Source organism: Canis lupus, chromosome 5 (genome assembly GCF_011100685.1).
Source record: "Canis lupus familiaris isolate Mischka breed German Shepherd chromosome 5, alternate assembly UU_Cfam_GSD_1.0, whole genome shotgun sequence".
Classification (NCBI taxonomy): Eukaryota; Metazoa; Chordata; class Mammalia; order Carnivora; family Canidae; genus Canis; species Canis lupus.
The window spans coordinates 22,561,020-22,586,451 of record NC_049226.1 but is presented as its reverse complement, the minus strand read 5'-3'; the positions used below and the strand labels follow the sequence as shown (position 1 = coordinate 22,586,451).

Sequence of the window (25,432 nt, the reverse complement as noted above, 5' to 3'; positions counted from 1 at the left end):
AGAACCTTATGGTTAGGGGTTAGGTAACTTCACTGTAGATGTCATCTACACACACCATTGTTTTTGTTTTGTTCTTTATGTCTAAATATATGCATCTTTAATGAAATATAAACAATTCCACTGAAACTTTTCTTTCTCAGTTTTATTCCAACATTTCAGATTTCAAGGGGAAAAGTTCACACGTTTGCAGAAACTACATTTTTTCAGAAAAATAATCTGATGATATTATCAGTAGTTACAAAAATTTTATATAGCACCTACCTAATATGTGTAAAAAAGAAAGACCAGAGGCACCAGGGTGGTATAGTCAGTTAAGCAACTCTTGGTTTCAGCTCAGGTCACGATCTCAGGGCCATGAGAGCTTCTCTCTCTCTCTCAAATAAATATATCTTAAAAAAAAAAAAAAAAAAGAACGGAAGCTATCTATTACAATCTATTACTAACTCTTCTATGCTACAATCCTATTGCCCTCCACCATAACATATTGACTAATTCTGAATTCTGGAATTCCACTGATAGTTACAAAGCATTTGTCTCAATAGTGCACATAAATTTCCTTCTTGAAGAAACCACATTTTTACAAGTGTGGTTTGTCAATGGAAGGTTTTCCACCCAGAATAAACTTTGAGTTCCAGGCCCCTTGTTAGTTTGAGTAAGACTAGGCCCTCTGGATTCAGTAATGAGAATGGCAAACAAACATTTGTGCAATATGAGCTATAACAGAGACACATAGTATCAAGTGAAACAGAAAAGAAGTACAGTTAACTTTGCTAACCAGAGAGGTACGCTGAGATCTGTCTGGGAAGATCAGTTTGCCCTTCATCCTTAAGAAAGTAGAAATTCATACAAGGTAGGAAGAAGGGGAATAATGTGACCCTCTTTGTGTTAGTAAAGTAACTGGCAGCCATGTCTATTACTGGAAGAGTGGGTCCATGACACAGTATTCGGTTAAGATCACCGGGGTCACCGCAGACAGTTTTGCTGTAAAAGTCCAGGGAGGAGAGAATGAAGGACTGACCCTGGGAGGTTCTGAAGATGAAGAGGAAATCGAATCCTTTAAAAATTTTATAGATAGGCTTTGAGGAGTCAGAGTAAAGGAGATATGATTGTAGGCTCTTCAATGGGTCATTAACTAGGGAGTATAAAAGAAGGAGAGGTCAAGACAATTAGGCAAGTTACAGGGATGCTGATTTTAAGTGTCTATGGGTAATCTAGAAATAAATGTACATTTAGCAACTGGAAATAAGAACTATGGTGAATGAGACATCAATCAATTCTCATTAAATAAATGAACAGCAGTAACATACTTAAAACAGGCCTTTTATTTCCAACTGTGTCTTTGGAAAATTTTGTTCAACTCAAGGATTTGAATATTAAATATTAGATATTAAATTAATCCTTTAATCATTTACCTTTAGATTAATCATCATTAATCATTTAAAGAGTAAGCATCATTTACCATAAAAAAAGTATTCACCATTTTTTAAAAGCTATAAAGATGTAAAATCACAACTATATCAAAAACCTATAGAGAGGGCAGCCCGGGTGGCTCAGTGGTTTAGCGCCACCTTCAGCCCAGTGCCTGATCCTGAGGACCCGGGATCGAGTCTCAAGTCGGGCTCCCTGCATGGAGCCTGCTTCTCCCTCTGCCTGTGTCTCTGCCTCTGTGTGTGTGTGTGTGTGTGTGTGTGTGTGTGTGTGTGTATGTATGTGTCTCATGAATAAATAAATAAAATCTTAAAAAAAAAACAACCTATAGAGAGAAATGCAAAAGAGAATTTTCTATTATGACCTTGACATTTCATACTATTCCCACTATCCTGCATACTTAAATACATATTCACAGTGTGTTCACCAGTATAATGGCCCTCAGTAAAAACAGAGTAAATAAAACTACCTTATCATCTGCTTTGTATGCCTAGTAGGCCATACAAATTTAATTGCTGATATAAGCTATAAAATTTCAGTACAGTCAACAGAGGTTTGATGGGTAATGTACCTATAAGGAAGACTCAAGAAACCACAAGTCTGCTCCTACCTTTATTCTCTCCCTATCAAAGATTAAATTACATAAGTACATAATTCATAATGTATTCACAGATATGAGCATATTAATCTTCAACAGAGACAAAGTAAAAGTTATTACTTAATCCTCTCTGCTTATATGATTTTAAAAAGCCAGTTTAGCTTGTGATAAAAGGCAATAAAATTTCAGAGGTAAGCAATAGAATGGAAAGAGTCTAAATGAAGGAACCCATAACTTTGGCTTTATTCCCAATTCCTATAAACAGGTTGCTAAGTGACCCTGGAAGATCCAATGAACTCTTCTGTAACTTACTTGCAAAGACTATGAAACAAAGGAGAATGTGACACCTGTTGTGCCTTTCCAACAGCTTGTCTGAAGAGGGCTGGGATTTTCAGGACTAGAAGAAGATCTCAAAGAGCAATGACTCCCCTCTCCAATAAGTAGTATTGTGAAATGGCCACCCCATCAAAAGTGGCTTCCTCCCACTGTGTGAGAGCTCCAGGAAAAAAAACAATTTAAAGAAAAAAATGTGTATCGACTCCCAGTTTTCTATTAAATAGGGAGCTAGATTAGACCAACCCTCCTGTACACTTTCTTCAAGCTCTAATATTCTTCAACTCTGACTCTGATTCACCCATAAAATATTTGATTCTCATATATAACATGTAATTTCCAGAATTTATCATGTATCTTAAGATCTAGGCAGAAAGTATTTATGTACAGAGAATCATTTCATAGTGTTTCATAATTTTTGACCCAAATATCTATTAGTTTATGACTCAATAAGCTTTGTGCATTATTAGACTGTCCTTGTCTCATTACAGAGATCTAAATGAATAGTCACCCTTAGAACTTTAGCACTGAGTGTTCCAGACAGCTGTTTTCTAGTTTTATAACACTTCAGTTTTATTTTAATTTAGTTGAATGTATACAACAGTTGTTATTTACTATTGAGGAAAGGTGCCTGGCAGTCTTTGAAGTGTCAAGTGTAGAAGACTTAAACTTTACTGTGGTGGTTCTAGGATGCATCTGCATATTATTTGATATGCCTCCTTTAAGAGGTAGGGTCTAATTCCCCTCCTCTGTGAGTGTGGACTGGACTTAGCGACTTGCTTCTAACATAGAAAAGTGGAATTGATGGTATATGACTTCTGAGACAAGATCATAAAAGGCGCTGCAGCTTCCTCTTCATTGACTCTCTCTGGGACCACTTGCCTTGGGGCAAGCCAGAAGCCATGTCACCAGGACACTCAGGAGTCTGTGGAGATGCCCATGGGGTAAGAACTGGAGGTCTCCTGCCAAGAGCTGTGAGGACCTGAGGCATTCCTCTAACAGCTGTGTGAGTAGGCCACTGTGGAGGCAGATGAAACTTCTAACCCAGGCAAGCTGTCAGGTGACTGCAGCCCCTGCCAAGAATCTGAATGCCACCACTTGAAAGACCCTACACCAAAACCACCCAGCTCAGCTCCTCCTGATTCCCTGACTCACAGGAACTATGAGATAGTAACTGTTCTCTTAAGTTACTAAGGTTTGGGTAATTTTCTATGTAAAAATAGATAACTAAAGCATTTACCTGTAAAGATTTTCACTCAAAAAAAAAAAAAAAAGATTTCCACTCGAGTTAGGGTACTCTATTTTCAAAAAATGATTGAATTCTATAATTCAATTATACAAATTTAAATCTGGACTGGACTTCAAAGAAAAGTCTGCCTCTTATTTTGCAGAAGAAGAAAATAGGACCTGTAGGTCTATTTGAAATCTGTATGCTTTCATTATTCCCTAACTCAACCGGAAATGTAAGAGCCCGCCGTAACACTGCCCTCTTCTTTACCTCCTTCACACCCAGCTTATTGCTTAATCCTATTGCTTTGACTCCTCTTGCCTCAGTCTAATTTTTCCTATCTCTACCATCCCAACTAGATCAGACGATGGTTATCTCTTCTGGACCAGCAATAGTAGCGTTGTAACTGTAATAGCGTTCTCATGTCAGCTTGTGTCCCCTATAATTATTTTTGAATATTGAATCCAGAATTAATTTGTTGAAATGTAATTATGATTATCTCACATCTCCTTCCCATCTCCTCCCCCCAGACCCATTTGTTGACCTCCTATTATTGCCCATTGGTTTGCACTCATCCTCCAAGCTCAAGCAATTCTGACTGTATAATTCCTACCTAGAATATGCCTGCTGTCCCATCCGGGCCACTAGGACTTTGCAAATATAATTCCCTCTGCCCCATTTATCTAGTCGACACCTGATTATCCTTCAGATCTCAATCACAATCAAGCCTGTACTAACCACCCTGCTACCCTGGTACAATCTCCCTGTGACTTTTCTTTGTAGTACTTCAAGGCAGTTGTATTGTTAATTCACAGATTTGTTTTTAATTGATGTCTGTCCTCTCTATTAGACAAGTCTGTAAATGTAGATACAATGTCAATTTCTTTTCACCTTTGTGCCCTAGCACTTACCACAAAGTCCAGAGCTTTATATGGTGTTCAATAAATATTTGTTGAATGAATGTAACTATGCAAGAAGTTAGTGTGAGACTAAAATCTAGGTTTTCTGACTCCAACTTTCACATTAATTACAATCTGCTGCTCTCAATTTGGTGTACTCAAGTCTGAGAACCAATGCAATGCATTTATTAAGTGCAAAGAAAATCACTGATATTTTTCAAATATTGTTTTTGGCAACACTAATGGTATATAATATCTAGGCATGATTACTGTATTAAAATGACAGAGTTCTTGTGCAGGCTTGATTACTTTGAGACCTTGCCACTTATTTCCTGAAATACATCTGTGATGGTTAATTTTATGTGTCAATTTGACTGGTTTAAGGGATACCCAAGTAATTGGTTAAAAAAATGTATTTTCAGGGGGTTATGCCTGTGAAGGTATTTCTGGCAGAGGTTTAACATTTCATTTAGTGTATTGAATGAGATCTGCCTTCACTAGTATGGGTGGGTATCAACCTACTGGGAGTCCAATTGGAACAAAAAGGTGAAGGTAGGGCTAATTCTCCTTCTTTTTGAGTTGGAATATCCATATTCAGGCTCCAGGACTTATGCCAGAGGCCCCATTGTTCAGGCCTCTGACCTTGGACTGGGAGTTATACCACTGGACTGTGAATCTCGGGCCTTCAACTCAGACTAAATTATACCGCTAGCTTTTCTGGTTCTCCAGCTGGCAGACAACAAACAGGTCATGGGACTTCCTGGCCTCCATAACCGCATAAGCCAATTCCTAGAATAAATCTTCTCATATATTTATCTATTGGTTCTGTTTTCTCTTCAGAGCCCTAACTGGGTACAATAGCCATTACTTGAAACAATTCAAAAGCAACTTTCACTATAAATTGCTTTTACACAATAGGAGGGTTAATAAATTAGGAACTATGGTCCATCCTAATCCCTGCCAGTCGGCCTGTGGCCTGCCAGGTTTCATTTGTGGCCCAGAATATTCTAGAAGCCTTACCTAGAGGAGTGAGCAAGGCTTCAGTGGGCTTGTACCAGAGGTGCTTCTAGACACTCTGGGAAAAGAAAAGAAAAAAATAAATAAAACTAAGTAACTGAATGTATGAATGCCTTTTTATTCAAGAAGAATATATATGTAATGATTACAGAAAAGATGGAGAGGCTGTCTGAATCAGAATTGGCTGTTTGGGGGAAATACCTAGCTATTCCTCGTAACTATGTGTGAAGAAAGGGGGCAAACTGTATAGGCCCTTTGTAAACTCACTGGGGTCCTTGATTTAATCCAGTTATGAATCTTGCAGTACTTTCAGATGGGGACTAATTTTCAGATCACCGTGCCTCTCTGTTCCCTTCCTCAAAACTCCTCTGGGCATTGCGATCTGATTTGAAAAGAGGGTAGCCAGGGTGGCCCTGAAGCATTGAGGTGGTGACTGGTGACTGTCCAATGCTCTGACCTACTCTCAGCTACATGTTAGACATGGTGGCTTCCAGGACACATTGCAGGATGTTATGGTAAGTTCCTCAGAGGAAAAATAAATAAAGAATGGCTTTCCCAACTACTGAAAGACCTTTGGTTGAAAGGTATGGTATAAAGTACTTCGGAATCTGAAAGGTTTTTCTTTTTCCGGTGGAAATGACTTTGAAGGATGGCTCAATGCTGAGGCTAACTTGTAGAAGCTTATTAAAACATATTTAACGGAGTGCTTGGGTGGCTCAGTCAGTTAAGGATCTGCTTTCAGCTCAGGTCGTGATCCAAGGGTTCTGGGATGGAGGCCCATGGGCTCCCCGCTCAGTGAGGAGTCTGCTTCTCCCTCTTCCTCTGCCCATCCCCCTTTGTTTGTTCTCTTTCTCTCTCAAATAAATAACTTAAAATCTTTAAAGTAAAAACCATAATGGTATGCTGCAACCAACTGAGGTGTATAATCATGTTTCCACTAGAATATATACAGGAGTTTTCAACTTGAGATGACAAATGCGTGTACCTTTTTTGACTGATTGAAATTCATCCATTCATTTATTTAACTGTCACTTAATCACTGACCCAACACTTATTGAGCATTGACTATGTATGTTGTAGTTTCTGTTCTAAGTTCTGGGAATACAAGATTAGCAAGACTATTTCTCCCCCAAGAAACTCAGGCCACTGGGAAGCACAACGTGACAAACAAAAAATTACAAATCACATGCTCTAACCAAGCCTTGTCCTCAGAGCTCCAGGCTCATCTATTAATTTCCTGCTTAGCTTCTCCACTTGGCACCCAGGGGCACCTCAAATCTAACCTTCCCAGGCTAAATGCATCATTTTTTCTACCTTCTCTATCAAACCTCCTCCTCCCCTCTTCCTTGTCCTCGTTTGTATGTGTTCCATCTCAATTTTTGAAGCCATTTCCTAGCCAGACCTCCATCCTAGAAACCTGAGAATAATTCTGAACCCATTCAGCTCTGGATTTCCATCAGTAATCAACTCCTGTGAATATTGTCTCTTATAGAGTTCTATAGCCCACCCACTCCTCCCTAACTCTGCTTCTGTTTTAATCTAAAATGCTGGTTAACTTCCCACCTGGAATCCCAGGCCAGTACTCTGACCCTCTCAAACACATCCTTCACAGAGTGTGATTCCCTGGGTTTTCTAATCGGACAGCTTAGCACAGAGCCTGACCCACGGTAAACATTACTGTAATTAACATCAAGTGTTAATGTAGATGAGAAGTACTGACAGTTCAGCTTTCTGAATGGAGAGTGTTTTGTTGTATGCTAGTCTGGAATGTCAGTATTCTGTTATCTCAAAGGCAACCAGGTCACTGGACATCTGGCTCACATACCCTAAATTTAGAAGAGATGATAAAATGTAATGGTGAAAACATTGACGTCTGGATCCAATGCTGCCATGTAATGCATCTAAAATAACACTGATGCTATTTTTTCTTCCTTTCATGTCATTCACACAGAATGCCAATTTTCTATTTGAACGGTTAGGATTAAGTTTAGCAGAAAGTGACAGAAAACCCCAAATAATAGTCTTTTAAAAGGACAGAAACTTTTCTTTCTCAAAATGATATCCAGATAGGCAGTCTAAAGCTGGTGTGGTGCCTGCCCATTCACCAGAGACCCCAGCTGCTCTTGTCTCTGTGCTCTGCCATCTTCAACACATGACTTCTACTTCATTGCAAAAAAGCTGCTCCAGCTCCTGCCATCACATTTGCATCAAAGCCAGGAAAGAGGAGTAGAGACAAGGAGAAGGCATGTCCATTCTTAGGTGCGCCTGGGTGGCTCAGTCAGTTAGGTGTCTGACTTTGACTCAGGTCATGATCTCAGGGTCCTGGGATCGAGTCCTGCATTGGGGTCCACGCTCAGTAGGGAATCTGCTATCCCTCTCCTTCTATCCCTCCTCACCCCCCCACCCTCTACTCATGCTCTCTCTCTCTCTCTCAAATAAATAAAATCTTTTTAAAAAGAAAAGAGAAAGGGAAAGAGGAAGAGAAGAGTATGTCTCTTCCTTTAAAGACCCTTCCCACAACAGGGAAGCCCCAGCAAAGGAGTCAGACGGTGAATGGCACAGTCATGAGGGGCGCCATCATCCTGTGGCACCTGCGTGAAGTCAGAGCACATGCAGAGCTGGTACTGCAGCAGCGGCTAGACCCAAAGAAAGGCCAAAGTCTGAGAAAGATAAGGCTTAAAGATCTCAAGTGTCACCTAAGGGATGTCTAATGCAGTAGACATCTAAGTAGACTTGTCTCCACCACATTACGTTAAATTTGGGTTTCCTGTCATCGACAAAGCCTGTGTGCCTGAGTACCCAATGCCCAATACCGAAATACTGGCACCACTGAGTTAGTAGCAACAAAAGCATTTAGCCACCACCTGCTCTAGGCCAGGTGATCTGCTAAGAGCTTTACAGGTGCTATGTCACTGAATCTTCCCAACTAATGTGGCCGGAAGGTAGTATTTCTTCTTTTTCTTTTTTTATTTTGTTTTTAATTTTATGTGTGTGGAAACAAATGGAAGTGTTAACATGACTGGTAATCAGTGAGGTCAGGATTTACACTCAGGAGATCACCCAGGGCTTAGAATGCTGCCCTGCTGCAAGGCATGAATAATGAGAAAGATGTAAAATCACTGTGGGATTTTTTTTAATATTTTATTTTTTATTTATTCATGAGAGACACAGAGAGAAAGAGAGAGGCAGAAACAGGCAGAGGGAGAAGCAGGCCCCATGCAGGGAGCCCGATGTGGGACTCGATCCCGGGTCTCCAGGATCACGCCCTGGGCTGCAGGCAGCGCTAAACCGCTGTGCCACCAGGGCTGCCTCCAGTGTGGGATTTTAAGAAGATACATTCGGGAAAGTAAACCTCATGATCTGAAACAACATGTTAGTGTCTGATGGAAAATTTAATGATTTTTTTCTTCTCCACTATAGAGTTCTACCCATCATTCCTACCCAGAAACTCAAAATGCCTTTGGTGGCCAGGTTCTCCTGCTAGTACAGATGCCCAGGGACATGTCTCCTCGCCTGGCTGGCTCTTTATTCATCCTCTCCTCCCAGAGAATCCAAGGGACACTAGCTTTCTCCTAGCATGGTCCCGCACTCCCTAGCTGAGCCTTCTTCCGTCTTTGGCCCTGAAAACGATATCTTCGTTTCTCCCTCTCTTCTTCCTCTCTATGCCAGAAATACTCTGAGTATTTCTGAGGAATTTCACAGCTTTCAAAAGAAGAAAAGCATATAAGGGGTTGAAATAACATCATTAAGAAATTTCAAACTTAGAAGCAGCCTTAAAAAGTTTTTTTTTTTATTTTATTTATTTATTTATTTATTTATTTATTTATTTATTTATTTATAGAGACAGAGAGAGAGAGGCAGAGGCACAGGCAGAGGGAGAAGCAGACCATACAGAGAGCCTGACGTGGGACTCCATCCGGGGTCTCCAGGATCATGCCCTGGGCTGCAGGCGGCGCTAAACCGCTGCCCCACCGGGGCTGCCCAAAAAGTTTGATGGCTATGCCACTTACTCATTTTTCCTTGGAATACAAACATAACTAGATCAGACTGTCCAAGGTTCCTTCTTTCTCTGGCCCATCATTCTGGTAAAAACTGGATCCAGACAATCCAATTCCTTGATCCCTCATCTACTTGCAGGGCTGGAGCCCCTGGGATTGGCTTCCTCTGATGAGGAAGGCATCATCCTTCTTCCCACTCCACCCAGGCTCCTTGGTAAATCTGAAGGCCAAAAAGTATAGTTACTGACAAAGCAGGCTGACAAAGGCTCAAGGACGATTTATTTAAATTTCAAAGAAAACTCAGACTGCTCACCTTTACTGTCAATTCATTTTTCGTACTCAAAGTCATCTTGGACTATTCTGACAGTAACATCTCAGCCCAAGGAGTCTTTCCTTGATGGTAGTTTTACTCTCCCCATTTTCTTGACTCCAAGATAACAACCACCTCCTCATTCAGCATATTTTGGCTAAAAGCCTGCAGGGCCAGACACCATGAAAGGCAGGGGGTGTGAGGTACTTGCCTCGCATACTTTCAACACCACTTCTCATCATCTCAACATGTTTTCATACCATACTGCAACATCGAATGAATATGCACATTGTTTACCTTTAACTCGGAGTTTAGATCATGTCTTTGATAGGCTCCTGTGGACCTAATTCGAAGCATGTGCACTCACTCTTTGGTCCCAAATAGTACAACTTTTTGTCCGCTTCTTTACCATCTTTCTTTCCAAATATCCCACTAAAAGCTGATGTAACATAACCTATGGATGTTGGCCCTACCTGAATTATCTTGAGGGTCATGGGCCCTAATGCATCACAGACTGTCTGAGACTACACCATTCAGTGCTGCTAGACCAGCAGGGACACATCAATCATTTGGGTAAAGGTCAGAATCATCAAATAAACACCTAGAAGACTCAGCATTCTGTTAGAATTCACAAAAAATGAAAAGATCCCAGCACCTGACCTGTGTCTTAGCTTTGTCCCTGATATAACACAATTAAAAAACAGGGAATCTATTTTTTAGATTTATCTAAAAATCTATTTGTGACAGGGATCTAAACAGGCTATACATCCTAGAATGACTCTTTAGTTTTAACTATTCAGTCTATAAAATTATACTTGATATTTGTAGCTAAGTAATTGTCACTTCTTACCAGATGACAATTTCTACTGGAGACCTATAATTAAGTGAAAAAGAAAAAAGCCAAACACATTACATGAAAAAGAAAGAAAATTCACCATTTCACAAACTGCCTTACAGGGCTACCTGGGTGGCTCAGTTGGTTGAGCCTCCGACTTTTGATTTCAGCTCAGGTCTTGTTCTCAGGGTCATGGAGTACCGGGCTCCATGCTGGGTGTGGAGCCTACTTTAAAAAAAAAATTTACAAAATTTCTATGTGTTCATGTATCAGAATCAGAGATTACTTATAGAAGGTAATCTGTATGTTAGCAGAAGAAATATTGTGAGATTGACAAGAATTGTAATGCAATGTTAATTAATTTTTTAAATTTTATTTATTTGTTTATTCATGAGAGACATAGAGAGAGGCAGAGGGAGAAGCAGGCTCCCTGCAGGGAGCCTGCTGTGGGACTCGATCTCAGGACCCCAGGATCATGCCCTGAGCCAAAGGCAGATGCTCAACCACTGAGCCACCCAGGTGCCCCTGTTAATAAGTGTGAACAACACTACTTGTCTCATAAAAGTGATGCGTTGGTTTTCACTTTTTTGAAAAACTGACTTCTATCTTTTAAGAAGGATGTCATATCAAAATAATAATTTCCTTCAAGGAATTTCCTTATTCCCTTAACCGTGGGGAGAAAATTATGTTAAAATGTAAAACCTCTGTAAGTTCAATACTTTAGAGAATATAGTAAGATAAATGCTCTCACATAATTTTATGTATTTCCAATAGAGATGTAAGGTGGTACAATATTGCTGAAAAAGTTTGACACCATGTCAGGAGTCCTTAATATAGTCTTATTAGTCTTTGATCATTAATTCATTTCTAAGAGTTTATACTAAAAAAAATAAAGGTTTAACACACACACTTACAGAGATGTTTAATATATATTAGTGCAAATATATAGTGCACAGCATAATATAGATTAGTGCAAACAAGGACAACCTAAATGTCCCCAAACAAGGAAAGTTAAAGAAATTATGGCATATCCATTATAATGTAATGTTTATTACACATGAGAAAAATTGTATTTTTGACAATTACATGTAAAATATAATTACATGTAAAAATGCTTGTAAATGTAATACTACAATCAAGACACAAAACATGGCATGCACTATAATCCCAATTTTAAAAATTATGTTTATATATTCATGAAGAAGTCTGAAAAACAAAAATAGTAGCTGTTATTCCTAAGTGGTAGGAAATATACTTAATATTTAAAAAATATTTTCCATATTTTCTGAAGTAACCTTTTTTTAAAAAGATTTTATTTATTTATTCATGAGAGACAGACAGAGAGAGAGAGTCAGAGACACAGGCAGAGAGAGAAGCAGGCTCCATGCAGGGAGCCCGACATGGGACTCGATCCCAGGTCTCCAGGATCAGGCCCTGGGCTGAAGGTGGCGCTAAACCGCTGAGCCAATCTGAGCTGCCCTCTGAAGTAACTTTTAATGATAAAATATTATTAAACCGCATTTTAACACCTTAAATATAATTTTAACTTAACAATATAATTATCGTTTAAATACTGTAAGCAAAAAATTTTGAAATACTGGGTGAAGCTATGCAACTTTGATTGCTAACATTACATAATTCATGAACAAATTGGGAGGAATAAAAAGAATAGTGTTTAACAAAGCATTTTTTTTTGCTTTATCGAGCTATATTTTCCATATAATAAGTTGCATATATTTAAGGTATAAAATGTGATGAGTTTTAACATATTTATACTCTCATGAAACCATCACCATAGTGTGGATAAGGGATGTTAATACTGTTATCCCAAAATGTTTCCTGGTGACTTTTCATAATCTATTCCTCCCTTCCCCCCAACTGAGGAAGTTCTGCTTGGCTTTATGTATGTGTACCTAATTTGCATAAACAAATATCTTCATAAGGATGCCTGGGTGGCTCAGTGGTTTGGCCACCTTCAGCCCAGGGCATGATCCTGGAGTCCCGGGATTGGGTCCCACATGGGGCTCCCTGCATGGAGCCCTCTGCCTGTGTCTCTTCCTCTCTCTCTGTCTCTCATTAATAAATAAAAATAAAATCTTAAAAAAAAAATAGCTACCATGAACACTGTGTACAAAATCTCTGTGTAGAATCACTGTCATTTCTTTGAGTAACTGCCCAGGAGTGGAATGGTTGGGTCAAATTATAGATACAACTTATGAGGAAACCGTTTAAGGTTTTCACAGTGCTTGCACCCTTCACATTTTTACCGGAGAGAATTCACTTGCTTCCTAGTCTCACAAACACTTGATATTGTCAGTCTTTTTCATTGTTGCCACTCTAATGATTGTGTAGTCATAGCTCATTCAGATTTTAATTTGTAATTCATTAATAGCTCATGAGGACCTTTTAATTTGTTGTCATCCATATATCTTCTTTTGCTAAAGTGTCTGTTCAAATATGTTGCCCATTTCAAATAAAAGTTACTTTCTGATTGGTTTATAAGAGATATTTTTATATTCTAGATAAAGTACTTTGTATGTAAAGGTTTTGTGAAGATTTTTCTCACAGTTTGTGGCTTGCTGTTTCATTTTTATGGCAGTCTTTTAAAGAGCAAAAGGTTTTTATTCTGATAAAGTACAATTACTGAATTTTTTTTTTCACTCTGTGCCTTTGGTGTCATTTTTTAAAAGATTTTATTTATTTATTCATGAGAGATACAGAGAGAGAGGCAGAGACACAGAAAGAGGCAGAGACACAGACAGAGGGAAAAGTAGGTTCCCTACAGGGAGCCTGATGCAGGACTCAATCCCAGGACCCCAGAATCATGACCCAAGCCAAAGATAGTCGTTCAACAATTGAGCCACCCAGGTGCCCCATTGTGTCATATTTAAGAGCTCTTCAACAAACCAAAAGTCATTAAGATTTTCTCCTGTATTTTCTTCTAGAACTATTATAATTTTAATTTTATACTTAGGTCTACAATACACTTCAAGTTAATTTTTGCATATGTTGTAAAGTATGTTTTGAGGTTCCTTTTTGAGGGGTATGGTTATCCAATTTTTCCAATACTATTTATTAAAAAGATTTTCCTTTCCTCATTGAATTACTTTTGTGGAAAATCAATTGAATCTGGACACTCTCTTCCTAAATGTCTATTTTATGCAGGCCAATTCCACACAACTTTGATTACTGTAGATTCATGGTAATTTTGAAACCAAATGGTATATATCTATCAACTTCATTCCTTGTTTGGACCTATTCCAGGTACTTTGCATTTTCATATGAATTTTAGAATCAGTTTACTAATTACTACAGAAGAAAAGAATATTGATTTTGACTGGGATGTCAATTTCAGAAGAATGGACATTTTAACAATATTGATTCTTCTACATTATGAAAACACTTCATGTCTTCATCAGTTTAAGTCTTCTCTAATTTCTCTTAGAAATGTTTTATAAGTTTTGATGTATAGGTCTTACCATGTTTGGTCAGATTTATCCCTAAATGTTTAATACTTTTTTTAAAAAAGATTTTATGTATTCATGAGAGACACAGAGAGAGAGAGAGAGAGAGAGAGAGAGAGAGGCAGAGACACAGGCAGAAGGAGAAGCAGGCTCCATGCAGAAGCCTGATGTGGGACTCGATCCTGGGACTCCAGGATCCTGGGTGGAAGGCAGGCGCTAAACTGCTGAGCCACAGAGATCCCCTAAATGTTTAATACTTTTGATGCTCTAAAAATGGCATTGATTTTTTTAAATTTCAAGTTGAGACTGTTCTTCACTAGTATATAGAAATATGCTTGGCTTTTATATATTAATCTTGTATCCTGTAACATTGCTACACTCAATTATTAATTTTAGCACCTTTTTTGTGATGCCATTGGATTTTCTATAGGTGATCATGCTTCCTCCAAATACAAATAGCTTTACTCCTTCCTTTCTTATCTGCATGCCTTTTACTTCTTTTTCCTGATTTATTGCACAGCCTAAGATCTCCAGTACCAACTTAAATAAGTCAGAATAGATATCCTTGCCTCCCTCATTCCCAATAGTAGGGAAAAAGTATTCAGTCTTTACCATTAAGTATGATGTTAGCTGAGGTTACCCTTTATGAGATTGAGAGGGTTCCTATTTGTATTTTGCTGAGAGTTTTGTTAGGGATGTTGGATTTTTAAACATTTTGAGCATTATTTAAGTTTGAGCAATTAATGGGGCATCTGGCTGGCTCAGTCAGTGGAGCATGTGACTCTTGATCTCAGGGTCCTGAGTTCAAGCCCTACAATGGGTGTGGAGCCTACATAAGTAAATAAATAAAAACAAAGAAAGAAAGTTTGAGCAATTACTTTATTTTTTTAAGGATTTTATTTATTTGAGAGAGAGAGAGGATGAGCAGGGAGGAGGGACAGAGGGAGAGGGAGAAGCAGATTCCCCGCTGAGCAGGGAGCCAGATGGGGAACTCAATCCCAGGACCCTGAGATCATGATGTGAGCCAAAGGCAGACACTTAACCGACTGAGCCACCCAGGCACTCCAAGCAATTACTTTAATATAACCTTAAATTTTGCACCAAATACATATAAGAGTAAGTCATGTTTTAATTTTTTTCGTAATTTTTTCAATGGATTTATAGTATGTCCAACTAATAAAAATGAGTTTTCTTACTAGTATTAAAAAACAAATTCTCAGCTTTATGACAGCTTCAATAATAAACAGAACCTTAAGTGATTTGAGGTTGAGGACTATTGTCTCTCACAACAAACAATTAAAATTTTAGTTTGGATATATTGTGACAATAAGAGAAGTTAATTAGGCTGCAATTACTGCAATGTGCTAATAAACACAGATATCTGGTTTCAAAGACATATGTGTGTGACAAGGACTCAAGTTATATACTGATGTGTGGGTAGCAGTGCTATCTCTGCTCTGTGCTAATTTTTGAGTGGAGGCCAACCTGCCATATAGGCTTCACAGTGTTCCTTATTTATTGTATCAGGGCATCACAAAACACATATTTTAAGGGACTTGAGCTAAGGTAAATTCAGCCTTGATGTAGACTAATGAAGTCAAAAGAACCATTGAGAATAAAATTCCCCAAACACCCAGAATCAAAAAGCTGATACGAAAGACCCATTGTTTCTTATCATAGGTGCATAATGTACCATTTTATGAAAATATACAAAGATAGTATCATAACTTCTAGGCAGATTGTCAGGAAATCCTACTTTAAAAAAAGAAAGCAAAGAGCCACACCTAATTTACTATTATTTGAAAAAAAATCCATTGGTCTGTGTGATAAACCCTAAAATAGACTGATTATATACCTGGCTAGTAGCCAAGCCATTCTTTTGTGAATTCTAAGATAGTGGACCTTCATTGTTCTGTTTGTTATCATTGCCAATTCCTATCAGACTGATCTTCAGTAGTTATGTGGGCTTCTGCCATTTATCAAGTCTTAGGATTAAAAGTCTCTACTTGTCCAAAACAACAATTCATTTGTTTAGTAAACATACATTTGATAAAATTTGCAAGGTTCACCCATAATTGGTAAGCCTCCACTATTTCTAAGTGGAAGAAAATAGTAAAATCAGCTACATTTATTTGTAGTAGAGACATCCTCCCTTCTTTAATTTGGCAATGAATCATTTTAGATTTCGCTAAAATACAAATTTTCTGTTATTTAAAGGAAGTCATATTTGGTAAGACGTATGATAACAAACTCCAGCACATAGAGTTGGTGACACTGTTACAAAATTACAGAACCTTTAATAAATTTATTTTTATTGGTGTTCAATTTGTCAACATACAGAATAACACCCAGTGCTCATCCCGTCAAGTGCCCACCTCAGTGCCCGCCACCCAGTCTCCCCCACCCCTTGCCCACCTCCCCTTCCACCCCTAGTTCATTTCACAAAATTACAGAACCTTAAAGCAAAAAGGGACCTGATTTCATGTGGGAATAACTTCTTGCAGAATTCTTATGCCTGCTGTGGTCTTCTAGAGATGAAGATTTCATTGTGTCCTTTGGTCTTTGTATCATTTAACTTCTGTACTACCAGGCTCATGAAGTTCTTTTGCCAAAATTTCTTTCTCCATTTTAATCACAAAATCCTTCAGGTCTGCCCTTTATAGGAATAGGAACAATTTTCTCAGTGAGACTCTAACCCACTAAACTGCATCCCGACAATCTCTAAATGTGGTTTTTATAAAACAACGATAACATCAGCTCGGAGATTATCCCATATATACTTGTAAGTGTGTTTCCTTTTGATTTGGGTGCCTGAGTCTACATGACAAACTAGACTGCAAAGGAGAACAATGAAAATAGGAAGACAAAAAAAACTTACAATCAGTTCCGAAACGCACTCTGGAAAGTTATTCTGAAAAGTGAGCAAAGAAATAAAAAGTAACAAAGAGAAAGACAGGAAGGAGGAATGTAAATATTTACATATTAGTCATAGAAAATCATAATACATTTTTGTTAATGCCATACTTTACTTGCTTAGATTCTGCAGAAGAGATGAAGGAAAGACAATATATAAAATCTTAATACGACGAAAGACAATACATCTTTTCTAAAGGTAGAAAAAGACTTCTAAAATGTCCCTTAAACTCTAGCAATTTGAGAGTTGTGTAAGTGGCCCTGTGTCCCCTTAGAGGAGCCAGGCACTCTCCGTCAGTGTGAACTTCCTCTGGCTTCCTCAAAGCTCTTAAACATCCCAGGAGTTCACAGCAATACTTGTCCGTGAGTTCCATGGCTCATCCCTGGACCTGAGTCCTGATGTTCTCCTCAGGGCTGTATTGTCCAAGACCTCGCTCCCTGGGAAGGAGAAGGAAAGGGCAGGGCAGGAACCAGAACAGGGATCAGAATGAGAGGGTTTGGTTACAGGGCCACGTTAATTGTGGGTGCTACCTTTGAACTCAGCCAATGCCCCCAGAATGGGTCCTTCCAGATTGCCTGTGGTTGAACCTTATTGTAGTGATCATTTCACAATATGTACATATATCAAATTATCGTGTTGTACATTTTAAACTCACACAAATGTTATACATCAGTCATATCTCAATAAAGCTGAAAGAAACTAAATAAAGGCACTGAGGACTATTTATTTCGGGGGCCATCCTGAGTTACAACGACAGGATTTCCTGTGAGAGAAGACAGATGCTTTTCTTTAGAATAATAAACATTCCACAATCCCACAGAGGCAATCTTTTGTTTGTTTCTTCAGCCTGGACAATGGGAAGTCAGAGGCCTCATGCTCAAGGTCACTGGGCAGGCACAAACTTCCAGAGCGCAAAGGAAAGGTAGAAATCCCTAGGAAGGAAGGTAGGAGTGTGCCCTGCTGCCCAGAAGGCCTCCCGGTCCCACTTCCTCTCTTTTCTCTCTGCCACCGGGTCCCTGGCTCTACTGCCACTGCCACCGCGTGGCCTCCAGAGCATTTCCACCATTTATTCTGATTTAGGTGTGGGAAATCAGTGTTCCTCTTGGCTCAGCTGGGACTTGGTTGGAACTAAAAATCAAAACAAAACAAAACGCTGAAGGAAAAGAAAGCAAATATAAGAGCAGAGAAATGGATAGGTTTACAGAGATGTTTTTTTATCCTAATCTCACCAAGGTCCAGGCTGGTTAGCTTGGCTCTGTTTGTGGAGTTTGCTGAGCTCCAGGGCTTTTTCCTGGCCTCCACACTGTCTGGCCAGATAGGGTAGAGGCTGGACTGAGCTCCTCAGATTTCTAGCTCAATGTTACTTTAGGTTTTTTAGTGGGTTTGTGTGTGTGTGTGTGTGTGTGTGTGTGTGTGTTTTGTTTTGGCCCAATGTTACTTTGGAAAAAATGATCTAGAGTGGAATCTCAGGAAGGATTTTTGGTTCCTTCTGGAACTTGCTTTTGTGTCTGTTGTCTGGGATCAGCCCTGGGATTGTCAGCTCCAGTGTGAGGCTCAACTGATCTTTCTTCACCCCACCCCACCCCACCCTCCCCTGAATTCTGTTGGCCCAGCTTTGCTTCTTTCTTTTTTTAAATTTTTAATTAATTAATTAATTAATTTTTTTGCTTCTCTTTCTACGCAGAGAAAGCATTTGCCTCCCTGACCTGCAAGGATCCTGCTCTTGATCATCAGGCATTTGTGTTCAGCACCATCCTCCAGTTAATCTTTATGACTCTGGCTCTTGGAGTCCTGCTTTGCTCTAATCCCTTTCTGCTTAGCTGGTTTGCCTCAAGTGGGTAGTTATGGCTGGGTTTATTCTTTGGGTGAAACACAGCACATTTCCTAATTTTACTCTAAGTCAACATCTGTAGAGTGGTCTTTACATATCAATGCGATTAAGTGGAGTGATTCTATCTACATCTTCTGTATCTTCACTAATTTTCTGTCAAGTTGTTCTATTAATTCTACGAGGGGAACACTGAAATCTCCAACTGCAACTGTTGAATAGTCTCTTTCAATTCTGTTAGTTTTTGCTTCATGTATTTGGGGGCTGTTTTTAGATATTATCCTTTTACAATTATTACATCATGATTGGCTTATCAACCCAAAATCATGAGAAACATTTTCCTGAAGACATATATTAACTGATCTATCCAGTCCAGCTACTATATAGTTTGTTTGCATTACGTATCTTTTCCCACCTTTTTGTTTTCAACCTACTTGAGTCTTCCAATCCAGTGTCACAAAGTTGTCCACACTGAGACAAAGAGAAAAGCTTATATAATTTTTCTTCCTCAAAAGTTTCTCCTTGTCCAAATATAGACATCTTTCTGTTTATTCTACTTGGGATTATTTGAGCATCTCGAATCTGCAGATTGTTTTTGTTTTTTTTTTTCCAAATTTGAACTTTTGGCCATTATTTCTTCAAATATGTTTTTCTTCACCACTCTGTCTCTCGTCTCTTTATGGGATTCCTATTATATGTTTGATGTCGTCTCATAAGTCTTTGCGGCTCTCTTTACTTTCCTTCTATTGCTCTCTTTGGAGCTCACTTATACCTGCTTCTCGCATCTCCAAATCAGTGGTTGAACCACTGGGTTGAACCCAGCTAGTGAAAATTTTTGAAAATGTCAGTGTGGTTTTTTTTTCAACTCTAGAATGTGTGTGTGTGTATGTGTGTGTGGTTTCTATTTCTCTACTGATACCTTGAGTTGCTGAATTGTTGTCATAATATTTCCTTTAATTATTTGAATGTGTTCATTATAGTTGCTTTGAAATCTTTTCCTGATAAAGCCAACATCTGAGCTCACTAAAAGTCAGTTTCTATTAACTACTTTTCTAACTATGAGTCACTCTTTCCTGTTTCCTTGTACATCTCATAATTTTTTGTAGAAAACTGGACATTTTAGCTAATATGTTGTAGCAACTATGAATTTTGATTAATTTCTTTTTAGTACTACAGAATTTATCTTCCCTACAGTATGCAGCTGTTGACATGTTTGCTGAGATTTTAATTGTAATTTTTGTTTCTTTCAGCCTAATTTCCTAGGGTTTACTTTTAGGTCTGCATAGCTGAGTAGCCTGCCAGTGGTCTGGGCAGAGGTTGTCATCAAACAGCCAAAGGCTGTGAGGCATTCACACTCTGCTGACCCATCTGTGTGGTGGTCAGGAGGACGTTCAAAGCATGGCCATGTGTTCTAGGCCCCTTGTATTTCCTTTCTGCTGAGCTCTCTCAGGTCTTCTCTGTGCATTCATGTAGTCTCCCAGTCATTCAGGGAAGAGCTTACTTAGCATGTTAGAGATGAGTAATGCTTCAGTGTCACACTCAGATGCAAAAAGAAGTAAAAACCACAGAAGCATGAGACCCTGATAGAATCATAAAGAAGTGTCTTGGGTGAGTAAAAACTGTAGAAATTACTTATCAAATATAACTGGAAAGGAAACCATCACGAGGTCACTTACTCAGGTGCAACCAAGATGGTTCGATTGTATCTCTTAAAATACAAGGCTTACCTTACTGTATTGTGACCTGGTGGTCCTCTACATAAAGGAACTTTTCAAGATGGCATAAAATGCCCTTTAATATCTAGCACATCTTATCAGCCTTATTTTTCACTCTGTGTCCATTGTCACACTGCCATGTGGTCCAACACGTCAACTCCTGTGCTGCCATAACTCCCCTCCACATGTCCCTACTTGCCTGACCACTTTAAACACAGAGAAAATGATACACATTTTGTGATCCCATTTCTGATTTCTCAAGACAAAGTACACTCAACTTCCTTGTGTGTAATAAACGAGAAAGAAGGATGTTCAATGATACATCTTTGGCTGGCTGTGCTATGGACTGAGATTTAACTTATATCCTCATGTCCCTTCACACAACAAAATAAATAGTAGGCTAAAGATGAAATTTTAAAAAGGGAAGTATAGAAATAAAATAAGAGGGTTTTGGTTAAACATGATAGACTGAACAAAAGAATTATGTTTTTACTCCCGAAAACTCACTAAAATTATTTTAATGCCTATGGGGAGAAGGTAACAAGAAGTGAAATAGTTTCTGCCCTTGAGCTCCAGAAAGATTCAGGCATTTGAAGGCTGGGGTGTGGCACTGGGCTGAAAACAGGAGGGTTGGACGAAGGGAGTGGTTGGGATATTCACATCGCTTCCTCTACCCTAGGATTCCTTCCTCACCTCTGCAGAGGACTGGAGACCAATCCATTCCCTGGAGAAATTGAACCAGACAGGCCTTGAACTCTGGAACATTAGCATAGCTTAAAGTAGGGGGTGAGCCACCACACACTGAAAAAGGTATGTTTGGGGGGTGTCAATTTAAAGTCTTAATAATAATTAATGGGATCTCCCAGAATTCTGAGAGGCAGCCTTATAATTTACCCTTTAGACCAGAGACTGGAGGACTTTTTTTTTTTAAGATTTTATTTATTTATTTGAGAAAGTGACAGAGCAAGCATGAACAAGGTGGGGGGAGATGGGCAGAGGGAGAGGGAGAAGCAGACTCCCCTCTGAGCAGGGAGCTGATGCGGGGCTTGATCCCAGGACCCTGGGATCATGACCTGAGCTGAAGGCAAATGCTTAACCACCTGAGCCACCCAGGTGCTCTGATTTTTTTTTTTTTTTTATATGTGAAACTGACAAGCTCTAAGCAAAGGACTTCTATATACTGATATACAGAGGAGGCTACCCACAGAAACAGCAGCACCCCTACTTATTCTGAAACCCATCCACTGACAGTCTTGCCTCTGCATGAAAGGCTTCCAATCAGCTTTTCTTGTTTCTGGTTTCTTTTCTTTCCTTTTTTCTCCCCAGCTGACCACTAGAAATTATTCTTTATTGTGTAAGCCTTTAAACTTTAAAGCAAAAAAAAAAAAAAAAAGTTAATTTTAGTGTTGACCAAAGCCCGGGCCTTGGGGCATTACTCAGCCTCTCTCACCTGACGGGATTCAGTGAAGAAACATCACTTACCAACCACCAGCCCTAAAATCTTGTTAGCTGAAAAGAGCCAATGCTTTAGAAGAATCTAATAGATAATTTGCCTTTGCAGTATAGAGCATTCTCATCAAAATTATTATTCCAAGTTGCCTCATCTGTGATCTAAGAGTTACCAGTACCTACTTTACTTGTAATAAATAATCCAATCCTTATGCAGAAATATAATCAAACAGTGTAAGAAAAATCCTCAAACTTGAATGGCCTCAGGAAAAGGGACACAGAGGTCATTCTACTTTTCTATTATTCGGGGGTAAAAAACAAGCAACAGACAGCAAAGGCTGTAGGGATGACAGTGCAGTCTGATGACAGGCCCACCTATGGCAGGGGCAGTGGCTGCTGAGGAGATGGTGGCTGACATGATCACGATGGGACCGGTGGCAGCTTAGGTGACAGGGCATCTCCTCATGGTCAATCCAGGAGTGATAGCAGCTGAGGTGGCTGCAGCCCAAGGACCACAGACCTTACTGGTGAGGGATGCACAGTGGCTATTGGTAAGAGGCTATAACAAAGTTGCTGTGACTACAAGTTAGGAGACCCCTTCTCTTAATTCTCAAAGGGAACACCACTGTGGGTAGACAGAGGCCCCTGGCCAACTGCAGGTAGAACTGCTTCTTGTGGTTGGAGCTGTGGACTGAGCAAGCTCTTCACAAACGTCAAGGTAAACAGTCTGTTCAACTCTACTGTGTTTATAGGTAAGCAACCTCTTCTGTGGCCCAGGAAACTGGAAAATGAGGAGGGATGAGCAGCTGGTTGCTAAAGACAGGGACCTCGGGTCTGTGTGGCCTCAGGGTCAGTGCTCTGGGGTCCCTCCCATGGGTATTGTGGGGGACAGCTCCCCATTCCAAAGTCTTGTGGGAGGAACTGGCATCCCCGGCCACCCAGGCTGGGCACCGAGAGAGAACTGGAGGGACTGTTGGTGGGGCTGGAGGCTGTGTGCACAGGGGCTGCAGACTTGGCAGAGGCAGGCTTCTTCCACAGCCTCGAACATGGGAATACTCTTTCTGGGCCACCGACCCATTCCCCAGCGAATGGCACAAACTGGGGCTAGCCAGACACTTCCTTGTTTTTCAATTGCCCAATGCTCCAAATCCTCAGAGCTTACCCCCGTGTCTTCCTACGCACTGTGCCCATAGCTCACACACGTGTGTGCCGCCACATCTCTGGCTCCAGGAAAACTGCTTCACGCCAGTCCTCTTCCTCCTCCTCCCACCTACGGTTGGGCCAGCGTCCGCTGGGGCTTTCGGCACTGCTTACCCAGTCCTGCTCTTTTTTAAATATTTTATTTATTTATTCATAGACCCAGAGAGAGAGAGAGAGAGAGAGAGAGAGAGGGGCAGAGACACAGGCAGAGGGAGAAGCAGGCTCATACAGAAAGCCTGACGTGGAACCCGATCCAGGGTCTCCAGGATCACGCCCTGGGCTGCAGGCGGCGCTAAACCACTATGCCACTGGGGCTGCCCCCCAGTCCTGCTCTTGAAAATGAATTATTTTGAGTACTTTCAAGTTTGTACATTAAGAGGGTTTATATACACGTACTTATTGACAATGACCGTGGAGGCGGAAGATAGTGATGGTGACTTGCATCCAGGTAGCCGAGGGCCAGGAGGGTCTGTGCCATACATTTTTGGCCTAGGATCAAGTTAGGAGGGGAAGGGAAGCCTATCGGGAAATAGTGGAGCCACAGTGGGCCAGACTGGAGGGCCCAGAGCTGGTGATATTCAGGATCTTCAGAAAGGAAAAGAGCCAGTGTCCAGGCAGCTGATAACCCTGGGCCGTTAGTTCAGAGCCACCCCCCTCCAGACAGCCCTGCAGACAAACCCCGACCTCTTCTCTTTCAGGAACAGATATCACCTTCTTCTCCTCTTTCCTGTTCCCCGCCTACTACCTGTCAGCCAACAGCCCCAACAGCCGCAGCAGCCCCAGAGTGAACGCCCCCAGGACCTGAGGCTGCAACGAAGGATAAGCCTCCCTCTCTGCCATCTGCTCACTTGGTGAGGGGGAGGGAATAGAAAGAACTGAGCATTACTCACATCCTCATTGCCACAATCTTTAGCTTGTCCCACATTTGAGAGCAGTCCCCCATAGGAAATAAAAACTGATATGGAACAAACGTGTCTTCCCAATCACCACAAAGGCAGTCTGCCAAGGTGAATGTGATGCATGCCCCTCCCAAGGTGGGATGGAAAGAACCTCCTGAAGTTTCCCGACACACGGGACTAGGGTGGCTATGTCGCCCTCTTATTTGTGTAGGCTGTACCTGATTTTTGGACAGTGTTATGGTCCTGCTAATCTTTTACACAGAAACGAGTAACTGGTCTCCTGAGCTCTGACCTGTTAGGTTTCTGTCGCCCTCTGTTTTTGCCTTTGTCCTGCTCTAGTTCATATGTTGAAACCCTGCTTCGGAAGGTGAGGGTGTCGGGAGGTAGGGCCTTTTGGGGAGATGACTGGGATTAAGTGAGGTCCTGAGTGTGAAGCCCTTGTGAATAGGAACAGTGCCCTCATACAGCTCAGGAGAGAACTTGCTTCCTCTGCTGGCTCTGCCGTGGGAGGACACTGTGAGAAGGCAGCCATGGGCAACCAGAAAAGGACTCTCCAGAGCCACGCTGGCACCCTAATCTTACACTTCCAGTCTCTGGAACTCTGAGAAATAAATGTTTATTGTTTATGTGCCACCTAGTAGATGATATTCTGTGATAGCAGCCTGGACCAGACATTGTTAGACATGGTGATTGGATAAGACTGGAGACTGGGCTCAGGACTCTCGGTAGTACTGTGGCCTCATGACACAGATCTCCAAAAATGGAACAAAGAAATAAAAATTTAAATCTGGACAGCCTACAGGACCATTAATTCAGGACATGAGTATTTTAAAATACATATATACCTTTTCTGATATACATTATTACTTTTGAAGTAAGACTGATGATTATATGGAGACATACAAAAGCAACAGGAAAATAAGCAAAAAAACCCCAAATAAATGCCAAAGAATATCAATTATATATTTGCAAACATTGTACCATAACAAATAAGGACTGTAAAGAGCTATTTATTTTCTAGCTCAAATATATTCCAAAGAAGTGAGTCTGCCATCTGCCAGAGAATTGAGGAACATTGGAGGTTGATGACGATATACTTCTGGGTCTCCTTTAGAAACCCCACTGCATTTCCCTCATAATGTACTTTTTAGTGGCAGTTCAAAGAACAAGTTATGGGATCCCTGGATGGCTCGGCAGTTTAGTGCTGCCTTCAGCCCAGGGCGTGGTCCTGGAGTCCTGGAATCAAGTCCCACATCGGGCTCCCTGCATGGAGCCTGCTTCTCCCTCTGCCTGTGTCTCTGCCTCTCTCTCTCTCTC

At 40.3% G+C, this 25,432-nt stretch overlaps 2 long non-coding RNA genes and 1 other non-coding gene across 5 annotated transcripts in view; 2 read left to right on the top strand and 1 right to left on the bottom strand.

Moving 5' to 3' along the window:
• Positions 1-1,704: 1,704 nt before the first annotated feature.
• Positions 1,705-25,328, top strand: LOC111095844. Of its 2 annotated transcripts, XR_005359309.1 has the most exons (4): positions 1,705-3,303; positions 21,247-21,377; positions 22,633-22,734; positions 23,915-25,328. It is a non-coding gene; the product is annotated as an uncharacterized LOC111095844 (long non-coding RNA). The 2 variants fall into 2 exon arrangements; XR_005359308.1 differs by lacking the exon at positions 22,633-22,734 and having other exon boundaries at positions 1,706-3,303.
• On the top strand, positions 5,428-5,562 carry LOC119872062. Its single transcript, XR_005360262.1, has one exon. It is a non-coding gene; the product is annotated as a small nucleolar RNA SNORA52 (small nucleolar RNA).
• LOC119876291 overlaps positions 16,507-25,432 on the bottom strand; it is a 51,137-nt gene continuing 42,211 nt past the window's right edge. For both annotated transcript variants that reach the window (XR_005359307.1, XR_005359306.1), the window contains one exon: positions 16,507-17,461. This is a non-coding gene — a long non-coding RNA (uncharacterized LOC119876291). The remainder of the gene's footprint in view (positions 17,462-25,432) is intronic.